The 22,827-nt window shown below is 49.6% G+C and overlaps 1 protein-coding gene across 2 annotated transcripts in view; it reads left to right on the top strand.

Moving 5' to 3' along the window:
* The first annotated feature begins 10,368 nt into the window (after nt 1-10,368).
* TMEM40 (transmembrane protein 40) overlaps nt 10,369-22,827 on the top strand; it is a 31,338-nt gene continuing 18,879 nt past the window's right edge. The window contains exon 1 of one of the 2 annotated variants that reach the window (XM_060109819.1): nt 10,369-10,760. The gene's annotated coding sequence lies outside the window, so the exon portion shown is untranslated. The remainder of the gene's footprint in view (nt 10,761-22,827) is intronic. The other variant, XM_060109820.1, reaches the window with a different exon arrangement.

Raw genomic sequence — 22,827 nt, 5'->3', positions numbered from 1 at the left:
CATTTATTAAAATGTCCACAAATATAAAGGTTTATAGCACAAAGTAATTTCCTTTTGGTGATGTATCAGCTCTGTATCTTGATGATGGTGGTGGTTATATGAATCTATACATGAGCTAAAATACATAGAAACTGTGCGTACAAATGAATGCATGTAAAAAATGGTGAAAATGGAGTAAGGCTGATAGTCTAGTTAATGGTACTGTATCAGTGTCAATTTCCTGCCTTTGCTATTGTAGTACAGTTATATAAGATGTCACCATTGGGAGAACCTGGGTGAAGGGTACATGGGACTCTATGTATATTTTTGCCACTTTATTTGAGTTGATAATTTGTATCAAAATTAGAAGTTTAAAAAAATTCACCTTTGCTACAGCGAGCTGAGATGGCTAGATTAAATTTTTTTAAGTCCAATTTGTTAAAGTGGCAAGTCTGCTCCATTTATATTCATTGTGATTACTGATATGGTTGGTCAACTTTTATCCTCACTTATATTCTTTTTTTTTAAAGGTTTAAAAATGTTTTTTTTAGATTGAAATCTACCATACATACGTCAAAGTGCAAAAATCCTAAGAGTACAGCTTGATTGTTGATCACCAATTGAACATACCCATGAGACCACCCAGATCAAGAAATAGAACCTTATCAAATTCCCAGAAATCCCCGTCCTGCACATTCCAATTACTACTCCCACTCTCCTCTCCAAACAAAATCACCATTGTGAGTTTTAAAATCATAGATTAGGTTTGCTTGTTTTGACTTTCATATGAATGATATCATAGTACATGTTTTTGTGAGTCTGGCTTCTCTTGCTCAATTTTATGCTTTATCCTCACTTATATTCTATTTTGTGTAATTTACCCTGCTTTTTCTTTGCCACTTCCTGCTTCTTATTGGATTGGTCATATATTCTTTATTTTATATAAATTTATTTATTTATTTTTGGCTGCATTAGGTCTTTGCTGCTGTGCAGGGGCTTTTCTCTAGTTGAGGCAAATGGGGGATACTCTTCGTTGCGGTGCACGGGCTTCTCATTGCGGTGGCTTCTCTTGTTGTGGAGCATGGGCTCTAGGCACGCAGGCTTCAGTAGTTGTGCCACAGGGGCTCAGTAGTTGTGGCACGTGGCCTTAGTTGCTACGTGGCACGTGGGATCTTCCTGGACCAGGGATCAAACCCGTGTCCCCTGCATTGGCAGGCGGATTCTTAACCACTGCACCACCAGGAAGTCCCAGATTGGTCATATATTCTTTTTTTATTTTTATTTTTTTGCGGTTCGCGGGCCTCTCACTGTTGTGCCCTCTCCCGCTGCAGAGCACAGGCTCTGAACGCCCATGGGCCCAGCCACTCTGTGGCATGTGGGATCGTCCCGGACGGGGGCATGAACCTGTGTCCCCTGCATCAGCAGGCAGACTCTCAACCACTGCGCCACCAGGGAAGCCCCCGGTCATATTATCCCTCCTTTTATCCCCCTTTTATGGAAATTGTAAATTCCATTTCATTGACTTAGGAGTTACCGTTAACATTCTAATAGGTAGACTTGATTTAATCCAAATTTAGTTTATAAGTTAATTATAATTACATTTAGGGCTTCCCTGGTAGCACAGTGGTTAAGAATCCGCCTGCCAATGCAGGGGACACAGGTTCAAGCCCTGGTCCAGGAAGATCCCACATGCCGCGGGGCAACTAAGCCTGTTCACCACAACTACTGAGCCTGCGCTCTAGAGCCCGCAAGTCACAACTACTGAACCCACGTGCCACAACAACTGAAGCCCGTGTGCTTAGAGCCCATGCTCCACAACAAGAGAAGCCACCGCATGAGAAGCCCACGCACCGCAACAAAGAGTAGCCCCCGCTCGCCACAACTAGAGAAAACCCGCATGCAGCAACGAAGACCCCTAATGCAGCCAAAAATAAATTAATTAATTTTTAAAAATTACATTTAGGGCTTCCCTGGTGACGCAGTGGTTGAGAGTCCGCCTGCCGATGCAGGGGACACGGGTTCGTGCCCCGGTCCGGGAGGATCCCACATGCCGCGGAGCGGCTAGGCCTGTGAGCCATGGCCGCTGAGCCTGCGCGTCCGGAGCCTGTGCTCCACAACAGGAGAGGCCACGGCAGTGAGAGGCCCGCGTACCACAAAAAAAAAAAAAAAGAAAGAAAGAAAATTACATTTAAATTTATTAAAAATAATTTAAACTTGTAATTTAAATCATTTGTAATTTAATTTAATTTGTAAGTTAATCAATACCTCTACCCTCCTCCTGAATAATATGAGGATCTTAGAATGCTTTAATATTTCCAGTCTGATATGTATTATTGTTTAATATGAATTTGGATTCTACCTTGCGTTTATGCATCTCAAGTTGTTTATTATTATTTTAGAGAGCACTTACTCAGATTTACCTATGTTTACCAATTTCTTTGCTAACGATTCCTTCTTTGATTCTTTACTTCCACGTTCAATTTCTTTTTTCCTCATCTAGGGAATGAGGAAAGTTCTTTGAGCAAGAATCTGGGAATGATAAACTTTGTCAGTTTTTTGCCTGACAATGTCTTTCTTAAGCCTTTGCTCTTAAATATTTAGGTGGATTTAGGATTTTAAGTTGATGTTTTCTTTCAGCACTTTGAAGACATTGTTCCTTGTTTTCTGGCTTATCCTGTTGCTGTTTAGCTTCCTGCTCTCACTATAACTAAACTGCCCAAGATCATCTTATAGTCAAATATTGCTACTGTGACTCCTGTCACACACCGACGTTCCATCTAGTTGGATTGAGGAGAAGAGAAAAGGGGAAATTTGCCAGATGTGTTTTAAAGAAAGTTCTCAGAAGCTGATACTTCACTTACAACCCATTGGCCACCCATAGCTATTAGGGCACTGGGAAATGTAGTCTTGATCCTGGTGGCCATGTGCCCGCTATACCCCTAGGATGGGGGGCAGGACTGGTTCATTCCTGGACCCTCCCCCCAGGAGGTGCCCCACAGGGGTCTGAAGATGGAATTTGTTGGCAAATGCTTCTCCTCACTCATACATGGCCAGGGCTTGAGGTGTTGCCTGAGGAGAAGGCCCAGGCAGCAGAACCACTCCCTTCCCCCCCAGAAACAGCCCCTGCCCCAGGAGTCATCCCACTCGGCCATGTGAGAGGGTGGGCTGCTCCCTCTGGGTCCCACTTCTTCTGTCTGGACCTCAGCAGGGGCTTCTGCCCATCTCCTGGTATTCCAAGTTGTGAGATGCCAGTCCACCTCAGAGGGGCACTAAAGGAATCCTTTGGCCTCCTCCTGGAGAACTAAAAAAGGAACACTTGCTTAGTACTCTCAGGTGCTGTCAGTGTGGGGCAGGTGATTTCTCCATTTGACCTATGAAGAAGCTGAGACTAAAAGAGGTTAAGTGATTTGGCTGAGGTCACACAGCTAGAGCCAGCACTCAAATTGGGGTCTCCCAGCTATTTAAAATACTGAACCACTTGAGGGCTATTCATAATACTAAACCACTTCTTTCTGGGATGGAGAAAGATTTTTGTGGCTTGAAGCAAACAAGTTTGAACTCTTGTTCTATCACATCTTTTAGGAGTGAACGAGGCAGGCAGGTTGCTGGGAGAGAGTGACAGCCCCCCAGCCTGTGGGGGGAGCCAGGGATCCAAGCAGTGAGTATTCCTGTCAGCATTTACCAAAGACCCAGGCCGTGTGCTAAGCACAGGGGGTTATAGAGGAAAGCTGATCAGGGATGTGGTTAAGAACAGCTACTTAGTGAGAAGACAGAGCTGAATTTGAGTCACCTCTAGCTGTGGGACCTCGGGCAAGTGACTCAGTCCCTCTGAGCCTCAGTTTCCACATCTACAAAATGGAAATAATAGCACCCACCCAATAAGGCAAAGCTCTTGGCAGAATGCCTGGCACATGGCAAACCTGCAGTGAACGGTAGCTATTGGTTGTTTTTATTATCGTTACACCTTGTAGGGGAGACATATGCTGATGTATGATGATCGAGGGAAGAATTGTGGGGACACAGAGGAGAGGGATGGGACGTGTGAGCCAGGCCTTGAGGAGCAGTACATCCTCCAGGCAGAGAACCGGGCCAGCGTTCCAGACACGAATGCCTGTATACTCACAACCTCAGGCTCCATCCTCAGGTGCCCTGGGTCTGCCCCTCACGCCTACAGGACAGATGCGTCCTGTGACATCTGCCCAGGCTTGAGTCCGGTCAGACATCACTCACAGGTGAGTCACTGCCCGAGCTCTTAGGAGAATTCCCAGGCTGAAGGCTCTGGGTCCTTCCAGCACAGGTGAGCCCGTTTCAAACATTTGGGTCTTGCATCTCAAGATGCTCTCAAGAGCCTTTTAAAAAATCTCCCTCCCTCCCTACTTCCTTCCTCCCTTCTTTTCTCCCTCCCTCTCTTCCTTCCATTCTTTTTATTCATCATAAAGGTTAACAACTCACACATTTATTTACAGAGATTTGTGACACCTCCTCAAGAACAGAAATATACTTGCAAACCAGACAGCACTAGAACAGGATGACCAAGGCTGATACAATCCAAAGCGGGAGATTCCACAACAGCAGTTCCAGCCAGGAGTCTCCTGGAGTCTGGTCGCTAAATACTGGCTTCAAGCAAAGCAATGGAAACCACAGTCCAGGCACTACGGTAGGACAAGACCGCCTCTCTCCAGATGTGGAATGTAAGTCCGGTAACACTGCATGCCCCAAGACTTTTTTTAATGGAAATATCCTAACGTACACAGAAGTAGGAAGAACAATATAATGAATTCCGACGGACGAATCACCCAGCTTCCGCTACTGTCAATGTTGGTCAGTCGTGCTTCCTCTCTCCCCCTCCCCCATTTTTCCCGAGGCTGGAGTGCTTAAAGCAAATACCAAACGCAATGTCCTGTCACTAGTAATCGCTTCAGCCTGCCACACCAACGGATGGTATTGTTTTTACATAACTGCTGTGCCAACGTCACACCCAACAAAAATAACAAAAACCCATAAATAATCTAATATTTAGTCCATATTCAGGTTGCCCAGATGGTGTCAAAGATGTCTGTTGGCAATTAGTTTGTTAGAAGAGTGTTCACGAAATTCATTTGGCTCTGAATTCCACAGCTGTGGCACTTCACGTGTTTTGCTTCCTGGATGGGCTATAAGGGGCAGGGAGACAGGAATGCGTCCTACCCCTTCTTAAAACCTCCAGCTGTGGGGCTTCCCTGGTGGCGCAGTGGTTGAGAGTCTGCCTGCCGATGCAGGGGACACGGGTTTGAGCCCTGGTCTGGGAGGATCCCACATGCCGCAGAGCGGCTAGGTCCGTGAGCCACAACTACTGAGCCTGCGCGTCTGGAGCCTGTGCTCCACAACAAGAGAGTCCACGATAGTGAGAGGCCCGTGCACCGTGATGAAGAGTGGCCCCCGCTTGCCACAACTAGAGAAAGCCCTCGCAAAGAAACGAAGACTCAACACAGCCAAAATAAAGAAATAAATTAATACTACTTATAAAAAAAAAAACCCTCCAGCTGTGTGCTGGACACAAGCTAGCTCACACGAGGCCCTCAAGATGAGGCCGGGTTCCCTGTCAACCTCTGTACCGGGTCCAGCAGCCCTGGGTGGGGTGGGCCCTACCTGTGTACCATGGAATATTACTCAGCAATGAGAAGGAACAGGCTGCTGATACTCACAACCTGGATGAATCTACAGAGAATTAACGCTGAGTGAAAAAAGCCGATCACAAAAGGTTACAAACGGTATGGTTCCCTTTCTGTAACTTTCTTGAAATAAAATTATAGAGATAGACAAGAGATTAGTGGTTGCCAGGGATCAGGGAGGGGAGGATTGAGAAGGAAAGTAGGTGTGGCTATAAAAGGGCAGCATGAGGGGTCCTTGTGGTGATGGAAATGTTCTGTATTTTGATGGTATCAATGTCAGTATGGTGCTTGGGAAATTGTACTATAGTTTTTCAAGATGTTCCCATTGGGTGAAGCTTGGGAAAGAGTACATGGGGGTCTCTGTGTTCTTTCTTAAAACTGCATGTGGTGATCTCAAATAATTATCTCAAATATATTATCTCAAAAAGTTTAATTTTAAGAAAGTGTGGTCAAGCAGAGGTAGTTACCCCTAGAAACCAAAGGGAATATTTTCTGGACCTATTTGTTCCCCTCCAAGAGATTTCCAGGGATAGTTTGCATTGCTGCCCTCCAGTGCTTGTCAGACTGGGTTCCCTGGAGCCTTCGGGTTCTCAGTGGGCGCTCCAGTGGCTGCCTGCAGGGTGATGCTGAGCAGGTGCTTCTATCAATAGCCCCAAGATCCCCACTTGAACTAGAAAGAAGTCCACTCTGATCTGCTAGAACGTCTTCAATTTTATTTGTTAAAAGGATCTTTCTGCTTAAAAAAAGAAAAAGGAAGTTTGAAAGCCACTTAAATTGAGCCTGAGCCCTCATTTTGCATTTGTCAGAATGAGCGAGGGTTGACCTTTTCCCCGCCACACCCCCTTTTAAAAAAAAATTTAACTTTAGTCCTTGTTCTTTAGAAGAGGCATTGAGACACTGACATCTGAGAGTCAGAGGACTTTCAGGATGGCCAGGTCCAACTTCTGCCTTCAGCTGCAGAGGTTTTCCTTAGACCCAACTGTTGAAACCACTGAGGTCCAGAGGCCCGGCGTGAGTCAGGCTTAATCTAGATTTAGGAATATTTTAAACTCCATCTCAAATTGCATCAGATACAGCCATTGTTTCCCAAAGAATATGGAGTGGTAAAGAGTCCAATCTAGGCCAGAGGCTACCTCTTCAAACATGGATTTAAATGACACATACAGGGGCTTCTAAATGAGGTTAGGTTGGAGTTTCTCCATGGAGGGGTGAAAAAAGTCCTGCCTTTGAAGTCAAGGAAACCGGGATTCAAGTCCTGACTTAGCCACATCCCAGTTATGTCACCTTGAGCAATCATTCACCCCTCTGATTCTCTTTTCTCATCCATGAAATGGGCGATAGTCCCTGATTTAGAGCATTCATTTAATAAATGTTTTAATATGGTTAAGACAGGCCCTGCCCTCAGAGGCATCTATTTGCTGAGTAAGCAAAAACTCATGTCAAGAACCAGGCTCCAGGGTGCTCATAGTAGGGGCACATTCTTTGCCCTCTACACCCACAGGGCATCATTCTCAGACCCAAGAAGTCTCTGGGGAGTTCCCATCAGCCTGAGGGATCCCAGGGCCTCATCACAAGAGTGTCAAGCCCTGGGGAGGGCCGAGTGTGTCCAGGCACTGCCCCGAGTATTTCATACAAATAATCTCACCACGGATTGGGACTTCTGTCTCCCCATTTTTTTTTTTTTTTTTTTTTTTTGCGGTACGCAGGCCTCTCACCGTTGTGGCCTCTCCCGTTGCGGAGCACAGGCTCAGCGGCCATGGCTCACGGGCCCAGCCGCTCCGCGGCATGTGGGATCTTCCCGGACCGGGGCACGAACCCGTGTCCCCTGCATCGGCAGGCGGACTCTCAACCACTGCGCCACCAGGGAAGCCCTGTCTCCCCATTTTTATGGATGTGGAGACTGAGGCCAAGCTGTGTCACTGTTGCCTCCAGAATTCACATGTCTGCTGAGGCAGGGGCCCCCCCTGGCTGTCAGTTCTAGAATGCAGGGAAGCCAGATGCCACACTCAGCTGCTGAGCTGGCTCCCTGGGACTGTCAGCTGTGGCCACAGGATGGTGGGAGTTTGCCCCATGAATCACCCCCCACACACACACACACACGCAGGGCAGTGAGGTCACCTCAGGATGGAGCTGAGCTGGACCTGCCTTGCGCCTCTGGCAGCTCTGTCGTGGCCCTGGAGATCCGCCCATGGCAGAGACGTAGGAAACGCCCTGAGATTGTGCCTCCACCCTGTGCCAGATGCTGCAGGAGGTGAACTCCTATTTGCTCAGAGAGGGGAAGTACCCTAACCTGGGACTAGAAGGAGGCAAACACAAGGTCATGACTGGCTCTTATGAGCACCTACTATGTGCCCGTCATTGAAACCTTTAAGTGGTAGGAAGTATTATTTAGACCAGTGGTTCTTAAACGTGAACAAGCATCAGAATCACCACGGGGTGCGGGTGGGGGGCTGTTAAAATACAAATTGCGGTCCCACCTCCAGAGTTTCTGATTCATTAGGACTAGGGTGGGACTCGAGAATTTGCATTTCTAAAGTTTCCAGGTGATGCTGATACTGCTGGTCCAGGACCCACACTTTGAGAATAGCTAATTAGTTCAACTTCCTTTCCCTTGCTTAATGGTGGTTCTCAAGTTTCTTCTTCTAGGGATGGAGGTCTCATTGCCTATTCTGTCAACCTATTTCATTTCTACATAGTTTTTACTGTGAAGATATGACTTGTGTGTGTGTGCTTATGTTGCAATGAAAACTAACCCTCTTGGCTCTCCTCTGTGGCTCATTCTCTCTGCCTCTGGACTGCATGATCTCATCAAAAAGGAGCAATTGGAGGGGAGAGGAGACTTGCAATTAGACCAAAGGTCTCCCTCACCTGCACAGCCCATAGCCACCAAGCCCTGTCCATTCTACCCTCTAAATCAACAGTGTCCAATAGAAATATATTGTGAGCTCTATGTACAAAATTAAAAAAATTTTCCAGTAGCATCATTAAAAATAGCAAAAAGAAGCAGGTGAAACTAATTTTAATAATATACTTTAACCCAACTATATTCAAATATTATCTTTTTAACAGGTGATCAATACAAAAATTATTAAGGAGCTATTGTGTATTTTTTCGTGCCAAGACTTGGAAATCCAGTGTGTATTTTACACTTACAGTACACCTCAATTCTGACCAGCACATTTCAAGGGCTCCATAACCACATGTGGCTGGTGGCTACTGTTCTGGACAGCGCAGTGACCCTGTTCCTAGTCCTCATCTGCCCTGCCACGGCTCATGCTTACCAGGTTCCTGCCCCTCATGTCTTGCCTGCCAATCCAGAGTACGGCAGCCAAATCATTGCCTGAAACGTAAGATTTGATCGTGTCCCTATCACCCTCATGATAAGGTCCGGCCTCCTTGGTCTGGCTTCTGACGCCTCTCTTGCTTTCCCTTCTCCCGTCCTCCAGCCCCCAAGCCCCCCACTCTCCTGCTGTACTGAATTATTCTCAGATCCTCGACACACTAGTGCCTGTTACCTCTAAACCTTTCCACACTCCATTCCCTCTGCCTCGAATACCCTTGGAACGCATCTTGGGCTACGCTTTCAGGTCACTCATTCATTCAACAAAATTTATTGAGCACCTACTATGTGTTGACACTGTCCCAGATCCTGGAACAAACAAATACATAAGAAGGAAGCATGACTAACAAGAAAATATATGGTGTGTCAGACAGTGAGCAGTAAAGCAGGATGCGAGGGAAAGGTGGTGCAGGCGGTTACTACTGTATACAGGATGTCAGGGAAGGCTTCCTGGAGAAGGTGACATTTGAGTAGAGAGACCTGAAAAAGTGAGGGAAGGAGCCAGGTGGCTGTCTAGGGAAAAGCATTCTAGGCAGAGGGAACAGCCAGTGCAAAGGCCCTGAGGAGGAAGCCTGAGTGGAGTGTTTGGGGCACATTCCTGGGTGGCTGGGGCGGAGTGAGAGAGGAAGTCATAGAAATCAAGATCAGAGAGAGCAAGGAGTGAGTGGCACATCATACAGGGCTGTGTAAATACGGGAGTGAGTGAGGTGTGAACCCTCGGAGGGTGCTGAGCAGAGGAGGGACATGAGCTGACTTGAGTTTTAACCAGATCCCTCTGGTTGCCATGATGGCAACAGACAGGAGCATAGAGACTAGTGATGTGGTGGCCAGACCAGGGTGGTTGCCAAGCAGATGGAACGAAGAGGCTGGATTCAGAATATGTTGAAGGTGGGGACAACAGGGTTTTCCAGATAGGTCAGAACCAGAGTATGAGAGAGCAAAGGGTCAAGGATGACTCAAAGGACGACTCCTGAGCTTAGATGACTCCTCTTCCAGGAAGCCCTCCTGGGAAACCACAGCTCCCTGGGCCTTGCCCTCATGGGGACTGTCGTGGCCTGTCTCCCTCAGGGTGCTCCCCAGGGCAGTGTAGGACTTGTTTACTGTCCTGCTTCCAGAGTGTTTGAGAGGTGAGTGAGTCCCGGCCTCAGCTTTGAGAGGTCAGTCCCCACCCCCTACTCTGTTGGGATCCACAAGGCAGTGGATGTTCTAGCCTTTGCCCAGTTTCCTCACCAGGAGAGGGCACTGCCAGTCCCACCCACAGGACTCCCCCCCACCCCAGCCCTGAGCCCCAGGGCCTCCTCTTCTGCTGCGGGCCCCACCTCATTCCTCTGGGGGAGCATCCGGTTGGCCCACATGGCTGGGCCCTGAGTCGCCCTCAGCCAGCGGGGTGGGGAGCATCTGGGACACGCCACCTCCTCCCCGCCCAGAGCCTGGCACAAGTCAGGGTGGTACGACTGCCCCCACGTAACTACCCCTGAGGTCAGAGGGCATGGCCCCGGCCCGGGGCGGGTTGGGAGCTGCAGCCACTCCATCTGCCCTCCTGGCACATCCGGGGAGGAGTCAAGTCAGACAGGAAGGCCTGACGCCTACAGCACCGCGGGAAGGAGGGCCCCCCGGCTGAGCGTGGGCGCGTGGGCGGGTGAGCGTGGGGCCCAGGGCGACGTCACGTCCCGCCCCTGCCTGTCACGGGGGCGGCCCCGCCTCTCTGCCCTCCTCCCGGCCCCGCCCCGCCCACCTCAGGAGTCCGAGCGCCGCTTAGCCTCCAGCCCACACCGGCCTCGGGAACACAGGTAAGGGGCACGCGGAGCGTGAGAGGCGGGGTGGGGGTGATTTTTAAGAGAACTGGGGAGAAACAGGCTCTTCAACAGGCCTGACATTTTGTGGTTACCTGTGGGCCTGGGTTTGAGTCCTAGTTCAGTGGCTTCCCAGCTGGGTGAGCGCCTGTGTCTCCATCTCTGGAAAATCAGGGGAGGGTGAAGTTCTTCAGGGGTGCTGTGAGCCTCCAGCCGGCCCGTGCCCCGCCCCCGCAGGTGACCCACTGCGGTTCTGTCGCTGACTTCCTGCGGGGCCTTCAGAAAACCCTACGACCTCAGCTTTCCCATTCGTGAGGTGAAGGGTCCCCCTAGCTTCGTTCGGAAGGCTTCTCCCACTCTGCCCTCGAGGGACTTACAGCTTTGGAGGGTTTTTCCTCACAGACGCCCGGCCTCTGCGCTTTGACCGGCGAGTGAAGGCAGCCGCCCTCCTGTTCCCCCCAGAAGCTGCCCTGGCCCCGGGCTCAAAGGCATCTCTGGGGAAAAAGTGCTGAACAGAGAGCTGGGGGCGGGGGGAGACCCGCTAAAGTCAGAGGCTCACGGGGTGGAGGGTGCGGCCTAGAGGGAGTCCCCAGGCACCCCGGTCCCCCAGGCCGTCATCCCGAGTCTGGAGGACTCACCTGTGCTCAGAGCATCCCGGCTTCTCTCCTCAGAGGCAGCCTTTTGGCCGGAAGCCAACCCATTTTCCTTTTATGGAGGACAAGAAAGATTATGGGCTTGTGCTTATCATTTTGACCTGGTTTGTTTAGAAACTGAGAGAAAAGTGAAGTCAGGAGTGTGTGTTTGTCCCGTTCGGAGTCCAAGCCAAGCGGATCTGTAATAACGAACCCCTCTCCTGTCTCTGGATCTCCCAGAACTTGGTGCATCCCTCTAAAAGGCTAGGGTCCCTGGGCTTCCCTGGTGGCGCAGTGGTTGGGAGTCCGCCTGCCGATGCAGGGGACACGGGTTCGTGCCCCAGTCCGGGAAGATCCCACATGCTGCGGAGCGGCTGGGCCCGTGAGCCATGGCCGCTGAGCCTGCGCGTCCGAAGCCTGTGCTCCGCAGCGGGAGAGGGCACAACGGTGAGAGGCCTGCGTACCGCAAAAAAAGAAAAAAAAAAAAAAAAAAAAAAAGGCTAGGGTCCCTGTGCCTTGAACTCCTCACCAGGCCATCTTCTTAGGGAGAGAGCTCTCACACGCTGGCCGCATGCCAGGACCAGGGACCGCTAATTTCACTCTCATAACAGCTGTATGTGGGAAGTTGTCTTTTTTTAAAAGAAAATAACCTTATGGAGATATCATTCACATGCCATAAAGTTCACCCTTTTAAAGTGTACAAGCCTGTGGTTTTCAGTTTATTCACCAAGTTGTGAACCATCACCACTGTCCAATTTAGAACATTTTTATCCTCCCCAAATAAACCCCATACCCTTTAGCAGTCACTCACCATATCCCCTTCTCCCTGGCAACCGCTAATCCACTTTCTGTCTCTATGGATCTGATCATTCTGGACAATTCATGTAAATGCAGTCATACAATAGGGGATCTCTTCTGACTGGCTTCTTTCACTTAGCATAATGTTTTCAAGGTCTATGCATGTTTTAGCGTGTGTCAGCACTTCATTCCTCGTTTTGGGTGAATAATATTGTACTGTATGATTATATCACATCTTGTTTATCCATCCATCAGTTGATGGACATTTGGGTTGTTTCCACTTTCTGGCTATTATGAATAACGCTGCTGTGAACATTCATGTACAAGTCTTTGTGTGGACACAGGTTGTCAGTTCTCTTGGATATAATACCGAGGACTTGCTAGGTCTTATGGTGAAACTATGTTTAACATTGTAAGGAGCTCCAACTGTTCTCCAAAGCGGCTGCACCATTTTACATTCCCACTGACAATACGTTAAGTCTCCAAATTTTCCACGTCCTCTTCAGAACTTGTTATTGTCTGCATTTCTTATTTTAGCCATCCTAGCGCATATGAAGTGGTATCTCATTGTGGTTTTGATTTGCATTTCCGTAATGACTAATGATGCTGAGCAACTTTCCATGGGCTACTGACCATTTGTATATCTTCTTTTTGTTTGTTTGTTTGGTTGGTTTTTTTGCAGTACGCGGGCCTCTCACTGCTGTGGCCTCTCCCGCTGCGGAGCACAGGCTCCGGACACGCAGGCTCGGCGGCCATGGCTCACGGGTCCAGCCGCTCCGCGGCATGTGGGATCTTCCCGGACCGGGGCACGAACCCGTGTCCCCTGCATGGGCAGGCGGACTCTCAACCACTGCGCCACCAGGGAAGCCCTGTACATCTTCTTTAGAGAAATGTCTGTTGAAATCCTTTGGCCATTTTAAAATTGGGATGTCATATTATTGTTGAGTTGTAGGCGTGCCCATTCCAGGGGAAGATTCTGAGGCTCCCAGAATGGGTGAGACTTGCAGTGATCTCACAGTCAGTGGTGGGTAGAGCTGGGAACTGAGTCCAGGTCTGTCTGATATTCAAGAGCCAGAAAGCTCTTTCTCTTTCACTGGGTGCCTCCTTTCTGGTTTTTGCTATTGTCAATTGTGTGTGTGTGTGAGAGAGAGAGAGACAGAGACAGAGAGAGAGAGAGGGAATGTGAGAGACCAAGAGAAAAAGATGAGACAGAGACAGAGGGAAACTGGCATGAGAGGCTGAGAAAGAGGAGCCTGGCCTGGCACTGGCTGTTCAACAAGACACCCACCTTGGAGAGTCAGAGCCAGGGAAAATTCTTTGCAGAGGTTTTGGTTTCTTCCCTCCTCAAACATTTTGGGGGCCTCAAAAAAGTTTATTGAGGAGCATACTCCCTCCTGGTTTTTCTTCGTCTCTAAATCCGAAACAAATCTGATTAGACCCCCAAACCTAAACAGGGAATAGCATCCCCTAGTGTCTAGCTGGGTCTAAGAATCTGGAGCAGTGTTCGTCACACTTTTTGGTGTCACTCTCTGCTCAAGAAAAATGTTTAGGCACCCACAACGTTTTATATATATATATATATATATATATATATATATATATATATATATATATATGGATTTAGAAATTATATACAAGTACTGTGACCATTAACTAATGTCTCAAGGCCCAGTATATATTCGGAGTGAATTTCATCACTAACGGTAGTGGATAGAAGTCCACCTTTCAAGGTTTCTTACTATGATTTCAGTCAGCAATAATGTGTATGTGAGATGCCATTCTTTATTGTTTTCAACGTTAGGGTAGCTGTGGTAGGACTTGAACTAGGAGCAGTGGTGGGTTTGTCCTACACTTTTCCTGTCGCTGGCTTGTACCTTCTTGATTAGCGTTATCTCCATCCACGGTTTCTTGGCAGGGACTTTTAGAAGCCACTTGTCCACACTACAGGGATTGATTCAGTTAAAGCTGTGTTGTTTGATCCTCACCTCCACCTAACCCGCCACCAGGACACTACAGTATACAGCAGTAGGCTGAATGTAAAGGAACAGGAGACATGGGCATAGCAAACCTGTCTGCATTGTGGGCTGCCTTTGGCCTCTGGGGACCCCAGTTAATGGACATGGCATTGGGTGTCTGACATATGGCCAAGGGTGCACATCAGGGTTGAGCTATATACTCTTAACTATTTTTAGCTAAAACTTAAGTAGAAATAATGAACTAATATTTTCCTCCTGTGCTTTGGAGATTATTATTTGAGAGACTAATAGGTTCTGAACTAAGGACATCTAAGCCCACCTCTGCCACACCTTCGCTTGCCACCTCTCATGGCAGGGTGCTCATGACCACTCAAAGCAGCTCTCATTTTTAGAAAATTCCTTTACATATTGAGCTGGCATCTGCCCTGGTGACTCCCCAAGGTCCCAACCCCTCCCTCTGGGCTCACAGCCCCACCTGGTCGTCCTGTCCTGGAGGAGCCCTGCAGAGACCTGGGGACAATGACCAAGTCTGTTCCTGTAGTGCTCATCCCTAGGCTGAGCACCCTGCTCCTCCGGCCACTTCACTTGGATGTGGTCTCCGTACCACTCACATCCCCTGGATTATCTTGGTTTGTCCAGATTCTGTTCTGTTCAAGACCTAGGATTGAGCCTAGGATAGGAGCTGGTGAGGTATAGGTCACCTTCCTCACTGTACACTCTGTGCTTCTGTTAATATGACCTAAGGCTGTGTTAGCTCTGCTTTGTTGCTCTATCCTCCTTCTTCACAGACTGGATTTTGTCCCTTTTACCTTCTTCTTTTGGTGCCATCCCCACTTCTCAGGCCCTAGCTACATCCTTGGATGTGCTGTGGCCGTAGGGTTCACCCAGATTCGTGTCAGGTCCGTCCAGCTTGTGGGCAGCTGGCTGAGCAGTTTGGGTGGTTATCCCACCATTAAATTGCCTGGATAGACTTGAGACAAACGGCTGAGGAGGTGGGAACGGTGGCGTCTTCATTCTTTTCCTCAGATCCGAGTTCATATCGTTTGCTACGGGGCCTGTGGGGAAGCCCCTTTCCCTCTCTGGGCCTCAGCTTTGATCTCCTGGCTGTAACTCTGTGGAATTCAGACTTGGGGAAAGAGAGAGAGGGCCAAGCCTGGAGAGTGGGGTGAGGTGGGAGGTGAGGCTGAGGCAGGAGGTGTAGCGGGCTGAAGAAGAAGAGGGATGGGAGCAAGCGGAGGATCTTCTAAAGGGAAGGGGGAGCTGCTAAGACACTGCTGGCGTAACATTATTTCTCTAAGCTCTTAAATCCAGCACTTTATGGCTTCTTTTTGTGAAGCACTTTCTCTAAGCCAGGGGCTAGAATGTAGTAGCAAGAAGAACGTGATTCCTAATCCCAGGGAGCCCAGAATCTAAGTCCATTTTATCTGAATCCTCACAGCGATGCTGCAAGATAGTGCCACAATCCCTATTTTACAGACAGGGAAACTGAGGCTCAGAGTGTAAAGTTATTTGCCCAAAGTCACCGAGCTGGGAAGTAAAGTGATGAGGCACGATTTGGAGTGGGCTCTGTCAGACCCCACTGCTGGAGTGACTTAATCAAGATACCGCTCAGTACAGAGTGTTGGCTAACAGCATGTCATTTTACTATGTACTGTCCTGTCCACAGCCCCAGGTGAGCCCCAAAGCCCTTGGTGAGTGACACTATTCTTTGTCTCATAGATGAGAAAAAGGACCTAGAGGAGGGAAGCGACGTGCCCAGGGCTTGGTGGCAGGGCCCGGCCAAGCCCTCCGTCTCACAGCAGCTAACTCTGTTTCCTCCCAGCCCCTGCCCTGAGGGTGCCCAGAAGACTTCCCACCCATACCTTGGGATCTGGAACTCTGAAAAGACGGTTTCTGTTCCATGCCTCTGGCTTCCCAGGGTCTGTTTCTGATTCATTCCCCTCCCCAACTGTCCTGCTTGACGGGTGGAGGAACTCTGGACCCGGGAATCTGGCAGTGTCCAGAGGGGGCAGTGAGAGTGCCCAGGCCTGGATTCTAGGACAAAAAGACGGGCCCCAGGCACAGCAGGGATTGAAGCAGATGGCATTTCCCAAAGCTGTACCAGAAGACATTGAACCACATTCTGGGGAAAAGGACTATGCTCTTATGTAGTTTGGGGAAGGATTGGATTAACTAGAGTGAAAGAGCTTTCTATCCTGCAGGCCTTCTCAGAGCCTTTAATGTACAACTTGCACTTCGTGCAGCTCCAAGGGGGGGACCTATGGAAAGCAGTGTTGCCCAAACTTCTTTGAACATAAAATCCACTCTTTTCTTGGAGCATTTCAAAGGCCCCACAAGATACTCTATGTATCTTACTGTTAGGACATGCTCTTCTGGGCCCTCCCATGGGTCACATCAACCCTGAGCGCCTTTGCTGATTGAGTGGATGAACCCTGACTGCTTTAACAGGACCAGAGCTTTAGTATCCTAGAATGTCAGAACTGGAAGAACCTTGCAGGGTGCAGCCCAGCTTCTCCATGTGTGGGAACTGAAGCCCAGGGCAGTCCAGCAACATGTTTGGAGGAGGGAGGCCAGAGGCAGACAAGCCTGTTGGGAGACTGTTGTAACACTCAGGGGAGAGTTTCTGGCGGCCTCAGTGGACCACACTGTGCCTAGCATGTGGTGCCTTTGTTAACAGTACAGATTTCCCTGAGCCACACCCTAACCCTAACCTTGCTCTGAACACCAGACCCTCTGAGTGAGAGAGTCCTGGGCATCTGCCCTGTCAACAGTGCTCCCAAGGACATCTGACCATTATCCAAATTTGAGAGACATTGAGCATGGGAAAGGAAGGGAAAACTCTCATTTATTAAGTTGCCAGTATTCTAGGCTTGTTGTGGGCACGATATCCTTTTATCCCGCAACGCTCTGGAGGATAGATATTAACACACCATTTTATAGAAGCTGAGTGGAGCCTGGCAGCAAAGGAACAGGGACAGGAACACAGTTATGACCAAGTCCCAAACCCTCAGTCCCCTTGTAGCATCTCTTGGGAGGGAGGCAGTGGGAGTAGAGAGCCCAGCTCCTCTTGAAGGGAAGGTGGGACAGGCTTGGCCTTTGGCTGGCTGTGGAGGGAGGAGCCGTGTCATCCTTCCTGCGTTTGGAGCTTGGGGGCCCAGAAGGGTGGTGGAGTCAGAAGAGTTAGGAAGGAAGACGGTCAGCATCTGAGGGCTCCGGGCTGAGGCACGCACTGCGGTGGAGAGACTGTGATAAGCAGAGCGATCGCCCCCAAAGGTGCCTGTGTCCTGATCTCTGCAAACTGCGACTCTGGTAGGTTATGCAGCAGGGGGGAATGAAGATTGCACATGGAATTAAAGTTGCTCATCTGCTGGCTGTCACATACGGGATGATCCTGGGTGATCTGGGTGGGGCCAGTGTCATCACAAGGGTCCTTAAATGTGGAAAAGGGTGGCAGAAGAGGTCAGAACAGTGTAGTGTGAGGACTTGACCTGACATTGCTGGCTTTGAAAATGGAAGAAGGGGCCACAAACCAAGGGATGTGGGTGGCCTCTAGAAGCTGGACAATGCAAGGAAATGAAGAAGGACGGGGAGGGAAAGGGGAAGGAGAAAAAGCAGCAGCAAGGAAACGGATTTCCCCTAGAGCAGGAAGGAAGGCAGCCCTGCTGACACCTTGATCTTAGCCCAGTGAACCAGTGTTGGACTTCTAACCTACAGAACTGTGAGATGCTATACAGGTGTTGCTTTAAGCCACTAAGTTTGTGGGAATTCGTTACAGAAGAAAGAGAAAACCAGTGAGGAGCTGAACCAGCTCCAAGATGGTCTCTGTCCTCAGCAAGTGTACAGGCCTCTAGGGCAAGATCTTCAGGACAACTGGCTTGGGCAGTTACAGTGCTGGGGAAACCTGGGAGCTCCCCAGCCCAGCCTGGAGTTGAAACAAAACACCTCAGATGGGGTGGGGGGCCTCAGGGGCCCTGCCCGTCCCGCCCTGGGGGCTGGAGTGAAATCTGTGGACCCTGGCCTGCCCAGCAAGCCCCGCTTCGCTCTGCCTACACTTTCAGAGCCCCTCCCCCCGCATTCATCTCATCTCAAATACTTTGGTTGCAAGTAACAGAAACCACCACAGGCTACCATAACAGGACTTTCTTGGGAGGATATGGAGGTCTCACAGAGCAGAGGGAACTTCTGAGGAGCCAGACAGCAGAGAAGACGGTGCCCAGGAGCAGAAACAAGAGGGCCCTGTCTCAGGGGAGACCAGCGCCCACAGATTGAGGGCTTTGTGTCACTCACGTCACAAGTCCGATTCCCGGGAGGGAGACGCTGATGGTCTAGCCTGGGTGGAGGGCAGTCACCCCTCCGGAGTTCCCATAGGGTTGTCCTGGAGCAGTGTCTGCCTGACCAGGATGTGCTTGGAATTAGGGCGCATGCTTGTTTGGGGTGGCTTGGGAAGCTGGAGATTATCCAGGGCTCTGACTTTCGCCTTTGCTGCAATCACCAGAAGGGGCCTCGACGCCAGGTGGGCAACATCGGTAAGTGTCCACCCCTCTGCCAGCTCTGTCCCCCTCTTCGCTGCTGTTTCTGTTCCCAGGGCCTCCCATCCCACTTCCTGCCCTGGACATGTTTAACTGAGCTGGTCCAGCATTGGTGGCCCTCAGGGGTGAAGTTTCAGTCCACCCGTGGGGAAAGTTGGCCGTTAGCCAAGCATTTAAGGCCCTGGATGATTCCCCAGCCTCACGGGGTTCCTACCCCTTCACCAGCCCACTGCCACCCACCCCCTCCACTAAACCTTCACCCCACTTTGGCCACATGTTAAAATCCAACTCAATCTCAGTAAGCCCCCTCCTCCAAGGTGGGACACCCGAGAAAGATAGGCAGCCCCCGAATCAGGAGACAGGGTACTGGAGCCAGCCTTGCCCCTGCAGCGCTGTGCGATCCTGTGCAAGTTCCTCTCCATTGCTCAGTTTCCCCTTCCGTAAACTAGGACACCGATCGCCACCCTGCTTCCTGCCTGGTTAGCGTGAGGATCCAGTGAGCTGAGCAGGGAAAGCTCTGTGAGGCTGTGATGGCCTGGTGTCCCCTACTATCCCTCCCACCTCGGACCCAGGCCCTTGTAATAGCAGGAGCTTAGGAAATCTGGGCTGAACTGAAGTGGAAATCCAGTTTAGCAAAGTCTGTCCTGGCACCACCCGTGACTCAGCAGGGCTGGGCTTTTTGGAGAAAAGCGCTAAGCATTGCATTTCCTTGTAGGAACAGCCTCAGATGGTGGGGGCGGGGGGGGGCACCTGAAACAGGGAGGCCTACGGGCCTCTAACCAGGGCCAGGGAACGGGGGTTCTCTGTTAGGGCAGGGGATGGATTCGAGTCCATCTGTAAGCTGGGAGACCTTGGACAAGTCACTTGTCTCTGTGAACCTCAGTTTCTTTCTGTGTAAAATAAGATTCGCAAGGGTGAAATAAGATCGCGGGGATTGCGCCACGTGCTCTTTCCTCTCTCTGCTTTCTTCTGTCTTCACTTCTCCTGTCTGAATTCCATGCTCCATATTGGCTCAAAGGAGGTCACATGCTGTGAACCTGAGCTTTCAGAAGCCTCTCACGGCAGTCCCTCTGCCTGATGTCCCACCACTAGTGCGCTGTCCTGTTGTCTTAAGCAGTGCCCTACACACTGATCTTAGAGTTTTAAATTTTTACAGTTCTGTTTATCCTTTCTTACAGCAGAAATATGGGTGGAGGAGGATGAGGCAAGGACATTAAAAGGAGAAACAGGGCTACCTCAGGTCCTGCCTCCGTGATAGTTCTGTTTCCCCTCCTGATGGATCAGTGTGCTGAAAAACTGCCCAAGGAGGTTCCCTGGGCTCTGGGGACACTTGCTCAGGGCTCCAGAACTAAATAGAAGCCAAGTCAGCATCATTTGCATAACACTGGATGACTGTAGTGGCTTCTTTCCTGGTGCTAATGACAGAGGCCTGGGAAGAGGTGCCAGCATCAACAAGGACTGAGCAACTACCCTTGCTCAACCACTTACTAGCTCTCTGGCCCTGGGCAAGTTTCCTTGCGTCTCTGTGCCTCAATGTTTTTACCTGTAAAATGGGCACAACCACAGTGAGCCCTGATAGAGTTGTGGTGAGGCATATGTGAGGAGCATGTGTCATGTGCTCAGATCCTTGCCTGGTAGATAGGAAGCACTTATTTGTTATTGTCTTCATCATCATCAGTATCATCATTCTTGCTTTCTGCCAGGCCCTGTGCAGGGCACAGGTGACACAGAGATGAAGCAGCCATGGTCCCTACCCAGGCTGGTTAGTGATCTAGTGGAGGAGACTCACCCTGGGTGTGTCAGACCCTCTGCGGGGCCCTGATTGGAGATCTGAAGGTGAACAAGGAACAGTGGCCCCAGCGGTTGTGCAGCAAGGCTCCTCCCTCAAGAAGGAAGAGTCTGAAACAAGGCACAGCTGATGAAGGCTCAGGAGAGCAATGTGCCCTCTGGGCCTCCCCCAGATCCCGTCCTTCTTTAGAGTTGCTTCGTGCCAACTGTCTCCCATGTGGGCCAACGCCCCTCACCTCTGTGTCTTTGCACATGGCTCCTCTGGCCCTTCCAAGCTCACCTGCAGCGTTCCCTCCTTCAGGAACTTTCCCTGACTGACCCTGGTCTGATTTGGCCCCTTGGCTCCCATGGGACTACCCTCTGGGTCTACCATGAAATTCCTTGAGGACAGGGCTGCAAATTGTTCACCACGGTATCCCCAGTGCTAGCACACAGTAGGTGCTCAATTAATGTATGAAGGTAGGGGAGGGAAGGTGTATCAGTCAGAATTGTGTTCAGCCACAAATGCCGAGAATCCTGACTATAGAGGTTTAAACAAAATGGAGTTTATTTTTCTTAAATAACAAGAAAGCAGGCAGCTGCTGTCAAGGGCTCATCAGCTCAGTGACCCTGCATTTGCTTTGGCTTTTCCTCATGGTCACAAGATGGCCACTGTAGCTCCTGCCGTCACATTCATGTTCAAGAAAGAAAGGATAGGCAAGACACAGCACCAACACTGTTGGCCTCTTTGGTCAGGAGAAGCAAAACTCCTTCCCAGAACCCCATCAGGTTTCTCACTTCTTTTTGGCCAAAACTGGATCACATGGCCACTCCTAGCTGGGAAAACAAGTATCTACTTGATATGGAAGAGCAAAATTCAGTTTTGCTCGCAAGAAAGAAGTCCAGGGGTGACGGAGTGGGGAGAAGGAATAAGGGAGTGGGGGTAAGGAGGGTGGGTACTGGTTAGACAACCAGCAGAGGGCTTCATGAAAGAGGTGGTATTTGCGCAGTGCCTGGAAAGTCAGGTACAATTTTGGTAACCAGGAAGAATGGCATGGGTGGAAGTCTGGAGGCTTGAAAATGCTGAGTGTCACCAGTGACTGCCATGTGACCGAGACAGCTAGAGCAGGAAAGAGGTAGGACGAGCTTGGTGAACTGTCGGCGTATTTGCTGTCAGCCAGCAGCTCTCTTGACCCCATACGGCTCTAAGTCTCTTCCTCCGCTCCACCTGAAATTCCACCATGAGAGATGATCTCAGCCAGTGAGACATACTGAACAAAGAGCACTTTTCAAAATATAAATATGCCCTGAAGGCTTGTGGTCATCAGTCATTCATACCTGGATATCGATTCATTTTATTGGCTAGTGACCTCCTAATGCTTAACTGAATTCTGCCCTGAGAAATAGGATTTTTTTTTCTAGAAAGGGGTAATGGAGCCTGGGCCCTAGGAGATGGGAGATGGGTGGGGCTGGGTCTGGACCCCGAATGTCTGTGGGTCATAGGAGGTCTGTAGAAGAGGGAACTCACACTCACCAAGCCCTCCTATGGGCAGGCACTGGCCATCTTTCTTCTCTAAGGTGCTGCCATCACCAGTTCACAATTGAGGTAACTAGAGCTTGGAGAAGGGGCCTGTCCTGCCAAGGTCATCTCATGCACAGGTGACGGAAGTGGGGTTGGACCCTGGTCAGTCTCACCCCAAAGCATATGCTGTCTTGTTGCCGTGCCCCATCATAATAATGATCATCATCTTAGCTGGCATTTGTTCAACCCTTGCTCTATACCAGGCATTGTTCTGAGTGCTTTATGGATCTTAAGTCATGCCATTTTCACGACAATACTATGAGGTAAACATTATCATTGTCCCCATTTTACAGATGGGAAACCTGAGGCACACAAGAGGTTAAGTGACTGGCTCAGAATCCCACAGCTAGAAGTGTCAGATCGGATTCACAGCCAGGCAATCCAGCTCTGAGGCACAGGGAAGGATGCTGCCTTGTCAAGGTCTTGTGGTGGATTAAGAGTAGATTCTCTACTAAAAACAAACAAAACCCCCGCAAACTCATAGATACAGAGAAGAGGTTGGTGGTTGCCAGAGATGGGGGGTTGGGGGTGGGCGAAATTGGTGAAGGGGGTCAAAAGGTACAAACTTCTAGTTACACAATAAAAAAGTCCTGGGCATGTAATATACAGCATGGTGACTATAGTTCATAATGCTGTACTGCATATTTCAAAGTTGCTAAGAGAACAGACCTTAAAAGTTGTCATCACAAGAAAAAAAATTTTGTAACTATGTATGGTGAGAGATGCTAACTAGACTACTGTGATGATCATTTTGTAACATATACAAATATTGACTCATCA

The sequence above is a fragment of the Mesoplodon densirostris genome, chromosome 10 (assembly GCF_025265405.1).
Source record: "Mesoplodon densirostris isolate mMesDen1 chromosome 10, mMesDen1 primary haplotype, whole genome shotgun sequence".
NCBI lineage: Eukaryota > Metazoa > Chordata > Mammalia > Artiodactyla > Ziphiidae > Mesoplodon > Mesoplodon densirostris.
The sequence above is the reverse complement of the archived record's forward strand: the minus strand, read 5'-3'. Positions and strand labels throughout refer to the sequence as shown.